Genomic DNA, 20,021 nt, shown 5'->3' on the forward strand with positions numbered 1-20,021 from the left:
GCCATATGTAAACATTTCTTCAATTGGATGTTATTAAAGAAAATGTTCCTGTGTGAAGATAATTTCTCATAAATGTAGCTATGTTGTCGATTAGAAACAAGATAGTTTCATACATTTCATATACAAAAACCTTTTTGTTTCTTTGTCCAATCCCTCCTGCAGAGGTGGCCGTATCCAGGGACACAGTCTTTTGACCATTTGACCATTTGACATTTCTGAGAAATTATCTTCACACAGGTAAAAAATTTTTAATAACATCTAATTGAAGAAATATATATATATATATATCAGATTAAATAAACTAAATGTTAGTCCCCAGACGAGAATACCCCTTTAAGGCTCAGCCCCATTTTTTGTATTCTGACTTGCATCGCTTTATATGGTTATAACTTTTGAACACTGTTACTTATCTAAACGATTCTGAGATTATTTTTTCCCCACATGTTGTACTTCATTTTAGTGGTAAATTGTGGCTGATAAGTTTTGCGCTTATTTACAAAAAAAGGAAATATTTGCCATTTTCAAAATTCAAAATCATTGCGTCTTCGGGCAGATAGATTTACCACCTAAATAAGTTGCTTACTTTTCAAAATTTTTGAAATGTCTGGATAATTAATTTTGATGCACGCGACTTACAAATCGAATAATCAACCCATTTTGAAATCTGCACCCCTCAAACTAACTTTGAGGAAGATTGTTAACCCCTTGAGATCTTCATAGTAATTGAATAAAAATGGAGGTAAAATTTAGAATGGTCAAATTTTGTCGGTTATACGTTCATTTAGCCCTAAAATTTACACATTTCCAAAAGATAAAAAGAGAAAACTCATCTTACAATTTCTTATGCAATTTCTCCTGAGTACAGAGACCCCCCACATGTGGCCGTTACTTGTGTTATGGGCGCACAGCGAGGCGTAGAAGGGAAGGAGCACCCTGCAGCTGCCAGAATTTTACTTTCCTCATTGGCCCCTTTTGCAGGCTATAAAATTTTTGAATTTTTGTTTTGGGGCCATGTGATGGCATTTCTTTTGCAGGGTGAGATGCTTTTTCCAGTGTTACCATTTTGGGGTAGGTGAAAATTTAGGAACTTTTTTTTTTGTGTTCCCCGTATAGCCTAATAATCATGTTATCTTTATTCTATGGGTCAATACGATTACGGGGATACCAGACTTTAATATTTCTTGCGTTTTACTAAATTTGCCAAACAAAACCTTAATGTAGGGAAAAATCTAAAATTTTTCCATTGCCGTATTCCAAGCTGGTGGATGGCTTGTTTTTGCGGGACATGTTGTACTTTGTAACATTATCAGTCTGGAGTACATATATTTTTTTGATCACTTTTTATTGAAATTTTTGTGGGATTAAAAATCATAATTTTTGGTTGTTTTTTTTTGCAGTTTAACGTGCATTTGACCGCAGCATTTAACGGGTTCGGAGCTCACTCCGACTGCGGATGTTACACTGGGATGTCGGCTGTTAGTTATAGCCGGCACCCTGTGTATCCCGATTTCGGTTTTGCTCCTATCCAGTACTGAGCTGGCATCAGCTTAGCGGTGGATATATCCTCCGCTGAGCGCTTAGTCACTGCTGTCAGCAGCGTATATATCCGCCGTGGAGCGGGAAGGGGTTAAAGGGTTTTGCCCATGTTCACACAATAAAGATCATTTTTAACCTCTTACGTTACAATTTTACATGGTTTTATTGCTGTTTTAGCTCCTATAACTTAGTGATGGTCAGTGTAAGAATCTAGAGTGTGAGCGGGGACTCTCTAAGCAGACACTTTCATGCTATGAAATGTTGTGCACTGACAATGTGCTTAGATTATCAGGGTCCAGGTTTATATACAGATTCACTAGTACCTACCATATAGAAAAAGAGATGAGAGATGATGAGATGCAGATTACACATGACATTCTCAGCTCTACTATTACAGGCATAACATACACAACACTGCTATAGTTCACCTATAAAAAATACTGTCAAATCTACTGCGCCTCCCTCCCCCTCCCCTGGATAAAGATCTTATTATTCTGTAGCTTGTAGCTTCCAAGGGTGGAGGCTAGAAGCAGAGAGCAGTGCAGCATCAGACAGAAGAACAAGATATCTGTCAACCCTAAACTCAGAAGATACAGAGACGGGTCCAGGGGCAACCAAAATTGTGTACACCAGGACTGAGACAGGTTGGAATTATATCTGTGAAATGCTGTATTTTCGTCAATAACAGTGAATTAGAGAATGTGTTATATTGTTATCCTGAGTATATTGATGAAACTTGTCTTTGTGGGAATACCCCTTTAATATCAGTATTTACATGAATCTCTTGGGCCAGGGATCCTATATAGTGATGAATAGAGGCGACAAGGGTCATTGGTTAGAATCATTTGTGAGGGAAGATTTCATACTGAGCAGTCGAGTTGCTGTATAGGGTCATTATTGTGTTTAACCCCTTAAGGACGCAGCCATTTTACAGCTTAAGGCTCAGTCCCATTTTTTGGATTCTTACCTGCGTCTCTTTATATGGTTATAACTTTTGAACACTTTTACTTATCAAAGCGATTCTGAGATTGTTTTTTCCCCCACATGTTGTACTTCATTTTAGTGGTAAATTTTGGCTGATAAGTTTTGCGTTTATTTACAAAAAAAGAAAAAATGACAAAAAAATTTGCCATTTTCCAAATTCAAAATCACCGCGTTTTCAGGCAGATCGATTTACCACCTAAATAACTTGCCGAATAACATTTCCCATTTGTCTACTTTACATTTTCATAATTTTTTAAATGTTTGGATAATTTATTTTGACGTCACGCGGCTTACAAATCGAATAGCGATTTTCCGTATTTTCAGAATTGACTATTTTGGGGATAAATACTGTTTGAAATTAAATTTTACATATTTAGCATCAAAAACCCCCTATATAACCAACCCATTTTCAAATCTGCACCCCACAAACTATCAGAAACAGCATTTACAAAGATTGTTAACCCCTTGAGATCTTCATAGTAATTGAATCAAAATGGCGGTGAAATTTAGAATGGTCAAATTTTGTCGGTTATACGTTCATTTAGCCCTAAAATTTACACATTTCCAAAAGATAAAAAGAGAAAACCCACCATAAAATTTGTTCTACAATTTCTCCTGAGCGCAGCGACACTCCACATGTGGACATTACTTGTGTTATGGGGGCACAGCAAGGCGCAGAAGGGAAGGAGGGACCTGCAGCTGCCAGGATTTTAGTTTTCTCGTTGCCCCCTTTTGAAGGCTATAAAATTTTCGCTTTTCCATTATTTGGGTCATGTGACGGCAATTCTTTTGCGCAATGAGATGCTTTTTTCCAGTGTTACCATTTTGGGGTTGGTATCACCTATTGTTGAAAATTTAGGAACTTTTTTTGAGGTCATGAGTAGAAAAGCATCAATTCTGTACTGGATTTTTAACTTTTTTTTTTTTCGTGTTCACCGTATAGCCTAATAATCATGTTATCTTTATTCTATGGGTCGATACGATTACGGGGATACCAGACATGAATATTTTTTACTAAATTTGCCAAATAAAACCCTAATATGGGGAAAAATCTATCATTTTTGCATCGCCGTCTTCCAAGTGGCATAACATTGTTACGTTTTTGGCTACAGAGCTGGTTGATGGCTTGTTTTTTGCGGGACATGTTGTTCTTTGCAACAGTATCATTGTGGAGTACATATGTTTTGTTGATCACTTTTTATAGCATTTTTAGTGGGATATAATAGGTAAAAATCATAATTTTGGGCGGGTTTTTAACGTTTTTTTTTTACGGCGTTCATCATATGAGTTCAATAGTTATTACATTTTATTCTATGGATTGTTACGGACGCGGTGATACTATATATGTGGGGTTTCTGTTATGATTTAGACTTTTTTGAGCGTTATATGTCTCTTTATATGTTTTGGGGCTTATGGGCATTTTTAGTGATTTATAAAGTTATTTTTTATTGAAAAACTTTTTTTTTACATTTTTTACTTGATCCACCATGGGATATGAACAAGCAATCATCGGATTGCTTGTTCATGATAATACTCTGCAATACTGATGTATTGCAGGGTATTAGCAGTGCCAGCCTATGCAGATGCATAGGCTGACACTTTGCCTTTAAGATGACGTCACAGACGCCATCTTAAAGGCACTGCCTTCAGGCTTCTCTGGGGTCCCGATCGGACCCCAGAGGTGCCATAGCAGCAATCGGCCCACCCGAAAACGGCGCAGGGGGGGGGGGCGATCGTGGGGTAAAGACCCCCGGAAGGCATGTTAAATTCCTGGTTAAACGCCCGCGATCGGAGCCCACTCCGACCGCGGGTGTTAGGTGGGGATGTCAACGGTAGATTACCGTTGAAATCCCGCGGCTAACGATGCCGGTTCGACTGCCGTGCAGCGCTGAATCGGCATTGTTTCTGCGCAGTAGCTGTACTGCGCTAAGCGCCAATAGTGGGAAGCTGCGCAGTACAGCTACGGCGCAGAGCGCTAAGGGGTTAATAACAATCTCTAAATCCAAATTGCTATAGAGAAGGGCTTGCACCATGTCTCAAGTTTTTTCAGCATCAAGGACTGCAGTGTTAGCCAATTGGATTAAATCTAAAAGTCTCCTTGTTGGATCTATAATTTGCTTCCCCCGAATAAAACCTACTCGATCTGGTGAAAAAGTTTATCTGATACTCCGGACATTCTTCTTGCCAATATAGAAGAGAATAATTTTACATCGGAGTTTAGTAATGATATTGGCCTATAGTTTTCTGAGAGAAAGGATATTTTTAACAGTTTTAGGAATTATGATTATTGTAGCTAGTTTGGAAGCTATCAAAAAGAACTACCAATCCAAGAATTAACATTTTACTAAATAGTTTATAATATTCATTCTGACGCTGGGGATTTAAAATTTTTCAGCAATCCCATTGCCTTTTCAACTTCCCTTCACTAATTGGGGGGGGGGGGGGAGTTAAGTTGTTCCCTCACCTGATGATCTAGACTAGGAAAGCAGGCAGAATCTAAAAATTTAGGCACACAAAAGTTTGTCATATTTGATAATGAAAGAAGTGTGACATTGTTGTAAGTTTGTTTTCTTTTATTCTTTGCCATTTAAAAAAAAAATCTAAATTTTATTTGCTAAATGTACCGTATATTCTTTGTGAAGAATGCTCCACCCATGCATATATTCTGTATTTCATATACTACAGCTTGGATTACCAAGCAATGTATCAAGTACAATCATCACACAAACACATAAAAAGTAGATGACAGTGTGACATTACACAGGGCCTGGGGGTTATTGAGTTGAAGCTACAAAAACTGCATTATAATGTGGAATCTTAGCAAATAACACACACACTATTGTGACTAGAATCTTTTTCATTAAGCCCCTGGACGAACAGGAAGCACCTATAATGAGCTATAATGCTAACCTAAGCTGAATGAGTTGAAGGGTTGTTAAGCTCTATAACCTGATATTTGATGCTTATCCATTTTTTGTTCCAAGTATTGATGTTGCTTTCATGTTACATCAGTTCAGCACCCTAAAAAATGTGCTTGGAGCTGCTTACTAAAAAAAAAGCAGCTCCTAGCGCTACCCCATATGTAGCAGTAGGGAAGCCTCCAATAAAGCTAGCAAACACTTCAGTGCCATATCCTCAGAACGCTGGACCGAGCTTACAGCAGTCTGGTGTATTCATGAGGGGGGCTGTCTGAGGAGGCGGTGACTGCAGCATGAAGCCTGGCAGTCACCACCAGCCTATGGAGTGGGAGGGGTGGTCCAGGAAAGAAGCAGCACCTTATGAATACTTACAGCGGTCTGGCGTTTCTGAGGCTATGGCGCTGCAGTGTTTGCTAGCTTTAATGTAGGGTTCCGATAAAGCTAGCAGTTTAACACTGCTATTATTGGGGTAGCGCTTTAGTAAGCAGCTCCTATTGTGTTTTTTTCGGGTGACAGGTCCCCTTTAAATAATTATCAATGTCAGAGGAGGAAGGAAGGGGAGAATACCCAGGGGAGAGTCCAGTATACGAATCCATTGCACATTGCTTTGTGGCCAGCACCCCAGTTTGTACACTGCTGCTAGTGAATCTCTATAAACATCAGCACCCCTGCATGCAGCCATGTCACAGAGAATTGTTGGAAATATTTCTACTTTTAATGAGAATGAGCAACTTGACTTTCTTTTTATAGAGCCCCTTCCTACCAGGAAGCATCTATAATGCAACTATTAGGCATCTATATTGCAACGTCTTCCTCCTATGTTTTGCCATGCTTTCAGTGCATGGCAACTATGATTTGTTTGTTCCTTTTGTGTAAAATGGTAAAAAAAAGAATTCTTGGCAGCAACCAACCATCTTAACTATTATGTAAAAATCACAAATAGTTAGTTTTTCTTACTCTATCTGCCTTGTCCTTTTCATTCTATTAATATGTTACTGTCCACCTGGTCTTCAAGTATATTCTAAGAAACTCACAATCACATCTGACCAGAGTTAGATTGGGGGTTCTAGGACCCACCATTGAAATTGATTCTGGGGACCCAACAAATTCTACATAAAAATATTACTTGTACACTTTTAGGGTGCATTAACATGACATGTTTTCATTGTGTTTTGCACTGCATTAGGAAAAACGGATCACAAAACATATCAGTATTAATGATGGTAAAAACAGAGATGTATTTTAAGTTGGATTTTCCTGTTGTGCCTGCAATGTGTTTTACAATGCAATACATTGAACGCAGCCTTAGACCATGTTCACAAGATTGCATTTTAAAAAGGATTTCAAGCGCATCTGGATAATCTCCCAGAACGCAGATGTGTTCAGAGCTAAATGCTTGTGTTTGATAGGTGGCAACATGGGTTTTGCCATGTTAAACAAAGCGCTTGAAACACATTTTAAAATGAAATTCAATATCAAAAGCAATGCAAACTGCATTAGGTGCAGATTGCCTGTGGAGTGTGCAGGGTGTGCCAATTCATTAAATGTGGCACACATTTTTCATGACCTTTTTTTCGTGCAGCTTTAACATAGAGCATGTGACACAATTCTGTGGAGTTGAAGTCATAAGTGTGTGGCCGGTCTGCCTGTACACCAGAACTCCCCCTTATGTGCAGAAATTTGGCATAATGCAGCCACAACAAAAATGTGTTTCAGCCTCCGCCAGTTCCCCCTTATATAGTGGCCTTTCATCTCCCCCTCATATTGTGGCCACTCACATTGTAGCCTCTCATGTCCCCCTCATATTCTAGACCCTATTATCTTCCCTGCTTATTGTGATGCCTCGCAAATTCAGCTTACATTGTGTCCCCTGTCATATCCCCATCAAATTATGGCCACATAATCTCCTTCTCATATTGTGGCTCCTCATCTCCCCATCATATTGTGACACTCTCATATCCCCCTCATATCATGGCCACATCATCTCCCTCTCATATTGTGACACTATCATCTCCCCCTAATATTTTATCCAGACACAGAAAGAGTTGAAGCCCCGACACAGCGGGGACAGGCGGAAGAATAGGGGTTGTGGGGGCAAAGTCAGGGGTGGGGTGGGGCAGAGCCAAAATGTGTCAGGGCCCACCAGTGGGACAGTCTAACCCTGCATGTGACCCATGTATGTCTGTAGGTTCTAAGCTTGAGATATTCAGGCCTGCAAGTACAGCAGAGAAAGTACCATTGTTTAGTTACAAATATTTGCTTAAGAAGATTTGGATATTTCCTCCTACCACTTGAACCCGTCCTACAAGGTGGCACTCCCTTTTAGACCAGAGCAAGCAAATAACGCTGGGACTGTCCCTGAACATTTAGATAAGTTGTGGCAAATTGAGACAAATAGTAGGTATGATATTGTCATACTAGTCATTCCTGACTGTTCTATGAAATCACTAAAAACACTACGATTGGGGAAAAAAAAATAGTCCACCGCACCCTAAGGACTATCCGTAATAGCTGAGTACCAGATTTGGCTTCTCATATATACAGTACATATATATACACTCACCGGCCACTTTATTAGGTACACCATGCTAGTAACGGGTTGGACCCCCTTTTGCCTTCAGAACTGCCTCAATTCTTCGTGGCATAGATTCAATAAGGTGCTGGAAGCATTCCTCAGAGATTTTGGTCCATATTGACATGATGGCATCACACGGTTGCCACAGATTTGTCGGCTGCACATCCATGATGCGAATCTCCCGTTCCACCACATCCCAAAGATGCTCTATGGGATTGAAATCTGGTGACTGTGGAGGCCATTTGAGTACAGTGAACTCATTGTCATGTTCAAGAAACCAGTCTGAGATGATTCCAGCTTTATGACATGGCGCATTATCCTGCTGAAAGTAGCCATCAGATGTTGGGTACATTGTGGTCATAAAGGGATGCACATGGTCAGCAACAATACTCAGGTAGGCTGTAGCGTTGCAACGATGCTCAATTGGTACCAAGGGGCCCAAAGAGTGCCAAGAAAATATTCCCCACACCATGACACCACCACCACCAGCCTGAACCGTTGATACAAGGCAGGATGGATCCATGCTTTCATGTTGTTGACGCCAAATTCTGACCCTACCATCCGAATGTCGCAGCAGAAATCGAGACTCATCAGACCAGGCAACGTTTTTCCAATCTTCTACTGTCCAATTTCGATGTGCAAATTGTAGCCTCAGTTTCCTGTTCTTAGCTGAAAGGAGTGGCACCCGGTGTGGTCTTCTGCTGCTGTAGCCCATCTGCCTCAAAGTTCGACGTACTGTGCGTTCAGAGATGCTCTTCTGCCTACCTTGGTTGTAACGGGTGGCGATTTGAGTCACTGTTGCCTTTCTATAAGCTCGAACCAGTCTGCCCATTCTCCTATGACCTCTGGCATCAACAAGGCATTTCCGCCCACAGAACTGCCGCTCACTGGATGTTTTTTCTTTTTCGGACCATTCTCTGTAAACCCTAGAGATGGTTATGCGTGAAAATCCCAGTAGATCAGCAGTTTCTGAAATACTCAGACCAGCCCTTCTGGCACCAACAACCATGCCACGTTCAAAGGCACTCAAATCACCTTTCATCCCTATACTGATGCTCGGTTTGAACTGCAGGAGATTGTCTTGACCATGTCTACATGCCTAAATGTTGCCACCATGTGATTGGCTGATTAGAAATTAAGTGTTAACGAGCAGTTGGACAGGTGTACCTAATAAAGTGGCCGGTGAGTGTATGTATATATATATATATATATATATATATATATATATATATATATGATTCAGAATTATTCAGATTGGGGTTGGGGTTGGTTGGGGTCCTACAGATCAGACACTTATAGTTTATAGTTTATACGGTTGAAAAAGATGCATGTCCATCAAGTTCAACCAATGAAGGGAATGGATTGGATGAGGAAGGGATTCCAATTCTATATAACATAACCATCAATGTTATTTAGGTGTAAAAAGGCATCTAGACCCTTCTTGAAGCTCTCTGCTGGACCTACTGTGACCAGCGCCTGAGGCAGGCTATTCCACAGATTGACAGTTCTCATAGTAAAAAAAATCCCTGTCGCCTCTGGTGATTAAACCTTATTTTCTCCAGATTTGTCTTTTGATTTGATTTAATCTGGAACAATTTACCACCATATTTTTTGTTTGGACCATTCATATATTTATATAAATTAATAAGAACAAGAACATGAAAACTTAATCCCAAACTGGTGGATAAGCTTAGGTGGAGCAGCTGCTTTGATGAATTACACACAGCTGTTAAAGTTGCCATAGACACAACCAGTACTATCAATGTGTAGTCCTGGAGACAATCCGTTTCTAGGCAGGGTCTGGTCTTCTGCTCAAAGCAGGCAGGATATTGTGTAGCTTGTGTAAGAAGTCACATGACTCCAGGGGAATGACTAGGCAGATTTCCAAACAGGTTCTACCACTCCCATCCGATGCTTTAAATCCTTCCACTACAGCCCGTAGCATTATTAGAAAGCAGGAGAATGCAGGCGCAAGCAATGAAGATTCACATAGAATACTGGTAAGCTGCTCCTTTCTGTGAAATATCAGGGATCTTTTATCTGATCTGCTTTCAGTTTATGGCTGTTCTATATAGAAATAATAGACTGCTTAGTGACATCACTCTATTACTCATTTATTCCTTTCTTCCTTTCCCATCCAATATATTTTTAGCAATATATTTATGAGAATAAGTGCCAGATTCCTAAATGTATTCCTGTATATCTGTATGTGCCGTTGTTCCAAATGGTTCAGAAAAATCAAAACTATACACAAAACAAGATAATGCTAAAAGTAATTTCACCTTAAAGACAATATTATGAGCCATAAAAAATTTTTGAACTGTAGTCTCTGTCGAGATGTTTATGACACAGAGTTATAATAAAAACTGGCATTCTCGTAAATGGAGTTTGTAAGGGTTAAAATGAAATGTTCCATATATTATGTGATCATATACTCCGTGTATTAGTTAAGGCTACATGATTTTCTAAGCCAATTTCTTATACTACTGAAGATGTGTCACAGTGACAAGATGCTGAATAATAAATTTGTCATATTAATGGACTGTCCGGTTGAACATTTAAAGCTCCTATTAATCGTTATAGTTTACACGACAAAATTGTGTGGCATACTAAGTGCATTTTTGGTGTACAATGTCATAGTCTATATTTTTAGTATTAGCAATTTAGTAATGAACAAAAAATAAACTCAATTTATTTAATTGATACATTTTCCCTTATGATGCTTTGCAGTGGAAGGTGAGGGTATGAGTCCCGTTATCGGGAACTTGCCTCTGAAATCAAGAAGCATGTACCTGATGCGGAGATCACTGGTAGCGTCGGAAGAGTCGGTGAGTATTAGACTACATTTCTCTATTAAAGAGTTGGATTGGCAAGACATTGTGATGGAAATGCAATAGATCGTACTATAATCAAATGCACTTATAATGAATGCATGGTGTACATCATGTGACAGATTGCCATCATTTTCATTGTTCTACTCAATGATTAAACAGAACAACAGAAATAAAGAGAACAGATGAGAAAAAGCCTTAGAATGGGTCCATATCAAAGGTGGGGGGCATAATACACAAGGTGCATGACATTGTGGAAGATTTTGCAATGTTTATTTAATATATTCCTATGGTATTTTTTATAAATGATTGTTACCCATAAATATTACATATGATTTATAGCATGCCTCATATGAAGGGGCTGTGGCCCTCAGGGGAGTGGCGCATTCTCTGCATTGCTTACATCAGGTCTGTCTATTACAATGACACAAAGTGTACTGTTCTATAAATGTTCTGAATTCTAAAATTACATAAATACAAAGATTGTGGAGATCTACCTACAACAGCAGTTGTAAAATGGTGTGCGGTCCTGAGGTAGTGCCCGCTTCATTTGTACATTTTAAAAATAGTGTTAAAGAGAACCTTCTATTCAAATAAATCCACCCAAAATTAACAATTTATAAAAAAAATATGATTGAAAAGCATTGACCTTATCCCTAAATGGTTACTTTCCATGGCTGCAATGTTAATAAAATCAGTTTGTTAATTTATACCCAACTCAACTGATGTTAATAAACCCCCCAGGGTAGACAGTGTCTTGGTGTTCATTTCCCCGCTGCTAGAAAATGGCTAGGATACCACACTGGTAGAGCAATTTAGGCAGCTCATGTAAATTTCAGACATTTGCTTTGAAGTGCAAAATAGATTTGGCATAATCTTTGATACTAAATAATGATAACACCAATAATAGATGGGGTATCAAACGAGATAATTAGAATGAGAGGAAATAAAGTGTGTAGATTTACCTGCGGAGCTGATAGGACTGTGTAATGGAATTCCAATGGCAGTACAGAATAACAGATCCCTGTAAAACGAGTCCGGGTGTATACCACTGGTATTGTGTTAACTGGCAGTTAATTGGCAAAATGGCTTGTGCCATGTATCCTTGCTCAGAAAACTGGCTTAATAACTTTATATATGCTCCATTACACTTCTCAGGTTTGATTGAAAAGTTGGCCGGATTGTGGAGAGGACAGGCATTACTTATATTGGTATTTGTAAAATGTATTTACAAGTAATTAATTAATGTATTTTTGCATTTCAGGAAGCTTTGAGGTTAAAGTCAATGATGACTTGATCTTCTCTAAACTGGATTGTGGAGGGTTTCCATATGCGAAAGATGTAAGTGTTGCAGTTACATTAGTCAAAAGAGGAAGTTACGTAAAAGTAACACAGGACGCATAATTCCACAAGTGTGTGCTCATACTTTGCTGTACACAGAACAGGTAGTGAACTAAGCTCAAAACCTCAAGCCCTAGTGTCAATTACATTTCATCAGACGTATGTCAAAATAACCTTATAAAAATTACCATGTAATACTGTCAAAATCTGTATGAATCCAAATGTCTTCTTAGACCATCATACCAAATCAGAGTTATAGGTAGTACAGCTTCATAGACTTATTGGGCCCAATAATAATGCGTATGATAATAAGAGAATCTGTCTCAGGAATTCACATTTTCACGGATCCCATAGCCTTTTTAATACTAATACTGAATTTGCTTTTATAATTTACATTGCTGGTTCCACTCTACGTTTAAAAGTATATGAAGTATACCTAACTCCCTGCCAAAAAACTAGTTTGTGTCATGAGGGTGTCCATTGGAAGGCAGCAAGTCCTCAAGTCTCATCTTCTACTCACAACTGTCCCTCCTCCCTCATGCTGACAGGAGCTGACCACGATTTGCTTGCAGCACAGGGTCAGCTCACATCGGCATGAGGGAGGAGGGAGACTTGAGAGGAGATGACTCAGACTTGCAGTCTTCCAACAGGTGTGTCCATGACTCCATCCAGTTTGCTGGCATGAGGCCAGGTATATTTTTATATCCTCTTAAAAGTGAGGGGAGTTAGGAATGTTAATTATAAAAACAGACTGGGAATTGGCCATGAGAACCTGTCATTAGGTGAAAATGTGAAATCTCGATTACAGGTTTCCTTTAAAGGTTGTATAGGTCACCTGGTATGCTGCAGGGGTATTCCCATCTGGGCATTTACATTTAATTAAATTCATTTGCCATATGTAAACATTTCTTCAATTGGATGTTATTAAAGAAAATGTTCCTGTGTGAAGATAATTTCTCATAAATGTAGTCATTCTGTCCCTTAGAAACGAGATTATCTTCCTCGGTTACGACCACCTCACATTTAGGCAGCAGTGGCCAGAGATGCACTATTGAGCTCTGCCTGAACTCCTGGATTCAGCGATCATAACCACAGGACGGCTGTGGGACCTGCAGTAACTCCCGGACATTTCATATACAAAAACTTTTTGTCTCTTTGTGCAATCCCTCCAGCAGAGGTGGTCGTATTCAAGGAAGCCATCTCGTTTCTAAGGGACCATATGACTACATTTATGAGAAATTATCTTCACACAGGAACATTTTTTTTTAATAATATCCAATTGAAGAAATGTTTATATATGATAAATAAATTCAATTAAATGTAACTGCCCAGATGGGAATACCCTTTAATGCTATCTTAGCTTACTGTAGTATGTAATATAATATATGAAAATTCTTATACTTGTGATCATTTCGTTCTTAGATCATACAAGCTCTGAATGAGATAAAAAATGGGAAACAAGCTGAAAAGGTCACCAAGAACAAAAAGGAATGCACTGTCCAGTAAGGGAAGGAGTGGTTGAGATCAGACTGGGTTACAGACAAGCGCAGATTCTGCTAATGACTGGTTTCTTCAAAAAGTCGGGGCAACCATGAACAATCTTAGAATTTGTTCTTACAACCTGTAACTAAGCTGTACCTTGTTCCACATCCAATAAATGTTTTAAACACTGTCCTGATGTGTCATGTCTTCATTTGAATTTATCTCAGATCATACAAATTTTAATTTTAGGGAACCTAAAAGACCTCCACGGTAAACACCATAAAAAAAAGAACCCGAAAAAGTTGAAGAAAATAGTAATTTTTCATCAAATCCCTTCACAAAAATGTTTCTAAACAGTGATTTAAAAAAGTTACTTTAAAAAAAAAATAACTCTTCTGCAAAAAAATAAGCCCTGACCCAGCTCTGTCAAGTGAAAAATATTAAAGTTAGATATCAAATTAGATTCAAAATTTTTTATTATTTAATACAATTGGGCAAAAAAAACATATATATAATCATAGTGACCCATAAATAAATAACATCATATTTTTATGGTACGATACGCCCCAAAAAATGTAAAACAAAAGTAAAAAATGCTATCCAAGAATTGATTTTCTTTCCCTTCACCAAGAAAGAGTTAATCAAATCCCATCAATAAGATGGTATACTCGAGCATAAGCTGACCCGAGTATAAGCTAATTTTACCACAAAAAACTGGGAAAATCTATTGACGCAAGTATAAGCCTAGTATATAGCTTGCCAGCTCATGCCCCCAGTATAAAGCCAGCCCCTGTCACCCAGTATATAGCTTGAAGCCCTCAGTATATTGCCTGCTTCCCTTCCCCCCCAGTATATAGCCTGCAGCCCCTGCCCCCTCCCCCAGCATATAGTCTGCTTCCACTGCCCCTATTATATAGCCATCAGCCACTGCCCCCCAGTGTATAGCTTGCAGCCCCTGCCCTCTCCCCCAGTATATAGCCTGTACCCCTAGACTATAAGGAAAAAAAATGTGTACTCACCTTCCAACGCCCCCCCTACCCCTGACAGGTCCTCTTCTATAAATCGATGCACCGGCATCGGCCCCATGTCCACGCACCGTCTGTTGCACGCACCATGACATCAGCTGCTCACTGACATCATAATGTGTGCCCATGGCGTCGCACACACTAGGATGTCAGCGAGTGGCTGACGACATGACGTCAGTGAGGGACCGCTTGGGGACACGGAGCATCGATGTATAGAAGAGGATCTGTCTGGGGTGCATCGGAAGGTGAGAACGCATTTTGTTTTTTTAATAGACCCGAGTATAAGCAGAGTTAGGGTTTTTCAGCACATTTTTATATACGGTAGATGTCCAAAATAAGGTATCTGAAAAGTGGATCTCATCATGGATCTCATTCAATACATAAACAAAAACATATACCAACTGCCCCCCCCCCATAGACTGTATTAGTCATGTAGGATTTCGACATTTTTCTCATTTCAATAGAACATAATCATTGCCAGATATGTTTTCCAGCATTGTATCCCTATTGCCCAATGGAAAGAATCATGGGGACATATTTGTTTCAAAAACGGTTTCTGAATTAGGTCAGGACTGGGGTGTGTGCTTGTGAACACGTGTGTGTATGTGTATCTGTACAGATACTCATTTGTTTTGCAAACATTTTCTATGCAAGTCAATAGAGGGCAACTATAAGTATACTATGTACCTGCTTATAACTGCAAGACATGTGGTTTGTATAGTGAGTTTTGTGCACTAGGAGCAGGAGAGTAGTTTTACATTTGAATCATTGTAAAAGAATTAGATAAATTCTTCAAGAATGGTTATGTACAACAGTATTTTGGGAGTATGTCAGGAGTATGGGAGTGAGCACAATGTAGATGTCTTCCCAAAACATTACAACATTTGTTACCGATCATTACTCTTTGTGAAAACTTAAAGTGACCCTGGAAAAAATCAAACATTTTTGTTGTGAGTGGAGGAAACTGGTAGGCAGGGGCAGGGCCGCCGATAGGGCAGTACAACTGGTACTGCCCTATGGGGCCCGGACTCTAAGACACTAGGGGGGGGCCCGCAGGGCCGCATCTGCCATGAGCAGAGCCGGATCATCATTGGCGCTATTGGAGCGCTAGCGCCGGGCCCCCGGATCCGGATTTATTGGTTGGGGGCCCCCGTCCTGGCGCTCCAATAGTGCCGATATTCATGCTCCTGCTGGGGCCCCGGCAGGCCCCGACACTCTCCACGGTAGACGGGCAGGGACCTCCGTCCGTCCGGACCGTAAGCTCCTGCCCGTCACTGTATAGTGCTCGATGCGGCCGGAAACGGCCGCTCGAGCACTATTACTGGAGCGATGTGCGCCGGGGTTGTCTTCCGGCCACATCGCTCCATGAATTAGGATGCGCGGCCGCGCGATGACGTCATCACGCGGCCGCGCACCCTTTCCTGCCTGGCCGCGGGCTGAAGAAAGAAGATGTGGGAGCCTGAGGTGAGTACGAGTTTTTTTTTTTTTTAAATCAAATAGCAGTAAAAACATGGTGGGGGCTTATTAAAATATGGGGGCAGAACATTATATAATTCATGGTGGGGGAGGAGGCAGCATATTAAATAATTCAGTGTGGAGGGGCAGCACATCATTTAATTCCTTGTGGGGGGGCAGCACATCATTTATTCCATTGTGGGGGGGCAGCACATCATTTTATTCCATTGGGGGGGGGGGGCAGCATATCATTTATTCTATTGTGGGGGGGGCAGCATATCATTTATTCCATTGTGGGGGGGCAGCATATCATTTATTCCATTGTGGGGGGGCAGCATATCATTTATTCCATTGTGGGGGGGCAGCATATCATTTATTCCATTGTGGGGGGGCAGCATATCATTTAATTCATTGTGGGGGGGGGCAGCATATCATTTAATCCATTGTGGGGGGCGGCATATCATTTAATCCATTGTGGGGGGCGGCATATCATTTAATTCATTGTGGGGGGGCAGCATATCATTTAATCCATTGTGGGGGGGCAGCATATCATTTAATTCATTGTGGGGGGGGCAGCATATCATTTAATTTATTGTGGGGGGGGCAGCATATCATTTAATTCATTGTGGGGGGCAGCATATCATTTAATTCATTGTGGGGGGCAGCATATCATTTAATCCATTGTGGGGGGGGCAGCATATTATTTAATCCATTGTGGGGGGGGGCAGCATATTATTTAATCCATTGTGGGGGGGGGGGCGGCATATCATTTATTCCATTGTGGGGGGGCAGCACATCATTTAATCCATTGTGGGGGGCAGCATATTATTTAATCCATTGTGGGGGGGGGCAGCATATTATTTAATCCATTGTGGGGGGGGGGGCGGCATATCATTTATTCCATTGTGGGGGGGCAGCACATCATTTAATCCATTGTGGGGGGCAGCATATTATTTAATCCATTGTGGGGGGGGGGCAGCATGTTATTTAATCCATTGTGGGGGGGGGCGGCATATCATTTATTCCATTGTGGGGGGGCAGCATATCATTTATTCCATTGTGGGGGGGCAGCATATCATTTAATCCATTGTGGGGGGGCAGCATATCATTTAATCCATTGTGGGGGGGGACGGCATATCATTTAATTTATTGTGGGGGGCGGCATATCATTTCATTCCTTGTGGGGGAGGGGGCGGCATATCATTTTATTCATTGTGGGGGGGCAGCATATCATTTCATTCCTTGTGGGGGGCAGCATATCAAATAAATCATTGTGGGGGGGGGCAGCATATCAATAATGAGGGGATGTGTTCTATGTGGGGTAGCGTGCGGTCACTTGTGTTGTGAGGGTTATTTAGGAGCGCAGTGTTGTTATCCAGGAGACTTTATACTGTAAGTGACTGTGGTATTTTTAGGGACGCCGGGTGGAGATGCTGCACGGAGCTGAAGATATCCGGCCGTGAATTCACCTGTGATACGTCATGGATTGGAGAACCCGGAATAAAGTCCTCCTGATGGAAGAGATTGTCATCTATAAGGTACTAGATGCCACTAATGACTCCCAGATCCTGTAGTCAGTCACACAGTGTCAGGGAGCTGTCTGTAGGGTTGTTAATTGTTAGTAAAGTTTTCAGCATTTTCTGAACAGGTAGCGGAATTTGATAAAAGATTTTGCAAATCTGAAAGTAAGAAGACTAGAGATGAGCGAACATACTCGTCCGAGCTTGATGCTCGTTCGAGCATTAGCGTACTCGAAACTGCTCGTTGCTCGGACGAGTATTTCGCCTGCTCGAGAAAATGGCAGCTCCCGCCGTTTTGCTTTTTGGCGGCCAGAAACAGAGCCAATCACAAGCCAGGAGACTCTGCACTCCACCCAGCATGACGTGGTACCCTCACACGTCGATAGCAGTGGTTGGCTGGCCAGATCAGGTGACCCTGGGATAGACTAGCCGCTGCCCGCGCTGCTCGGATCATTCTCTGTCTGGATGCCGCTAGGGAGAGAGCTGCTGCTGGTCAGGGAAAGCGTTAGGGTGTTCTATTAGCTTACTGTTAGGCAGGAGTGATTCTACAACAACCCAACAGCCCTTCTTAGGGCTACAATAACGTTATCCTTTTTTTTTTATTTGCTTGTGGCTGGGCTTGCTGGCACTAGTAGTGCAGCTAGTACCATATTGTGAGGAATTAGCAGGGGGACTTGCTACCGTTGTGTTTAGCTCTTAGTGACACACATATCCACCTCAAACACCAAAGTGGGAAAATTTATTAGGGGTTTGATTTCAATTAGGCACAGTCTGGCAGTTTCTTTTTATTTTACATTTATTTTTTCATAACTCAGCGTCATCTCATCTGGCATAGTAGTGTGCTTTCATACTTGGCTAGAAAATAGCCATAGGAGAATCCAAAAGGCTTACTTACGTCTACAATAGCGTTATATATATTTGATTTCTGGTTGATCTGCTGGTGGCTGTAGTTGTTGCAGTGCATCTACTAGCAAATTGTGAGCAATTTGGAGTGAGACTTGCGACCACTGTGTTTTGCGCTTAGTGACGCACATATCCATCGCAAAGACCGAAGTGGGAAAATTTATTAGGGCCCGGGGTTGTATTTCAATTAGGCACAGTCTGCCATTTCCTTTTTTATTTTACGTTTATTTTTTTCATAACTCAGCGTCATCTCATCTGGCATAGTAGTGTGCTTTCATACTTGGCTAGAAAATAGCCATAGGAGAATCCAAAAGGCTTACTTACGTCTACAATAGCGTTACATATATTTGATTTCTGGTTGATCTGCTGGTGGCTGTAGTTGTTGCAGTGCATCTACTAGCAAATTGTGAGCAATTTGGAGTGAGACTTGCGACCACTGTGTTTTGCGCTTAGTGACGCACATATCCATCGCAAAGACCGAAGTGGGAAAATTTATTAGGGCCCGGGGTTGTATTTCAATTAGGCACAGTCTGCCATTTCCTTTTTTATTTTACGTTTATTTTTTTCATAACTCAGCGTCATCTCATCTGGCATAGTAGTGTGCTTTCATACTTGGCTAGAAAATAGCCATAGGAGAATCCAAAAGGCTTACTTACGTCTACAATAGCGTTACATATATTTGATTTCTGGTTGATCTGCTGGTGGCTGTAGTTGTTGCAGTGCATCTACTAGCAAATTGTGAGCAATTTGGAGTGAGACTTGCGACCACTGTGTTTTGCGCTTAGTGACGCACATATCCATCGCAAAGACCGAAGTGGGAAAATTTATTAGGGCCCGGGGTTGTATTTCAATTAGGCACAGTCTGCCATTTCCTTTTTTATTTTACGTTTATTTTTTTCATAACTCAGCGTCATCTCATCTGGCATAGTAGTGTGCTTTCATACTTGGCTAGAAAATAGCCATAGGAGAATCCAAAAGGCTTACTTACGTCTACAATAGCGTTACATATATTTGATTTCTGGTTGATCTGCTGGTGGCTGTAGTTGTTGCAGTGCATCTACTAGCAAATTGTGAGCAATTTGGAGTGAGACTTGCGACCACTGTGTTTTGCGCTTAGTGACGCACATATCCATCGCAAAGACCGAAGTGGGAAAATTTATTAGGGCCCGGGGTTGGATTTCAATTAGGCACAGTCTGCCATTTCCTTTTTTATTTTACGTTTATTTTTTTCATAACTCAGCGTCATCTCATCTGGCATAGTAGTGTGCTTTCATACTTGGCTAGAAAATAGCCATAGGAGAATCCAAAAGGCTTACTTACGTCTACAATAGCGTTACATATATTTGATTTCTGGTTGATCTGCTGGTGGCTGTAGTTGTTGCAGTGCATCTACTAGCAAATTGTGAGCAATTTGGAGTGAGACTTGCGACCACTGTGTTTTGCGCTTAGTG

General features: G+C 40.8%; 1 pseudogene; it reads left to right on the forward strand.

The window, feature by feature from the left end:
• The first annotated feature begins 9,855 nt into the window (after positions 1-9,855).
• On the forward strand, positions 9,856-13,859 carry LOC140127513 (migration and invasion enhancer 1-like; annotated as a pseudogene).
• The last annotated feature ends 6,162 nt before the right edge of the window (positions 13,860-20,021 follow it).

The sequence above is a fragment of the Engystomops pustulosus genome, chromosome 4 (assembly GCF_040894005.1).
Source record: "Engystomops pustulosus chromosome 4, aEngPut4.maternal, whole genome shotgun sequence".
NCBI classification, from domain to species: domain Eukaryota; kingdom Metazoa; phylum Chordata; class Amphibia; order Anura; family Leptodactylidae; genus Engystomops; species Engystomops pustulosus.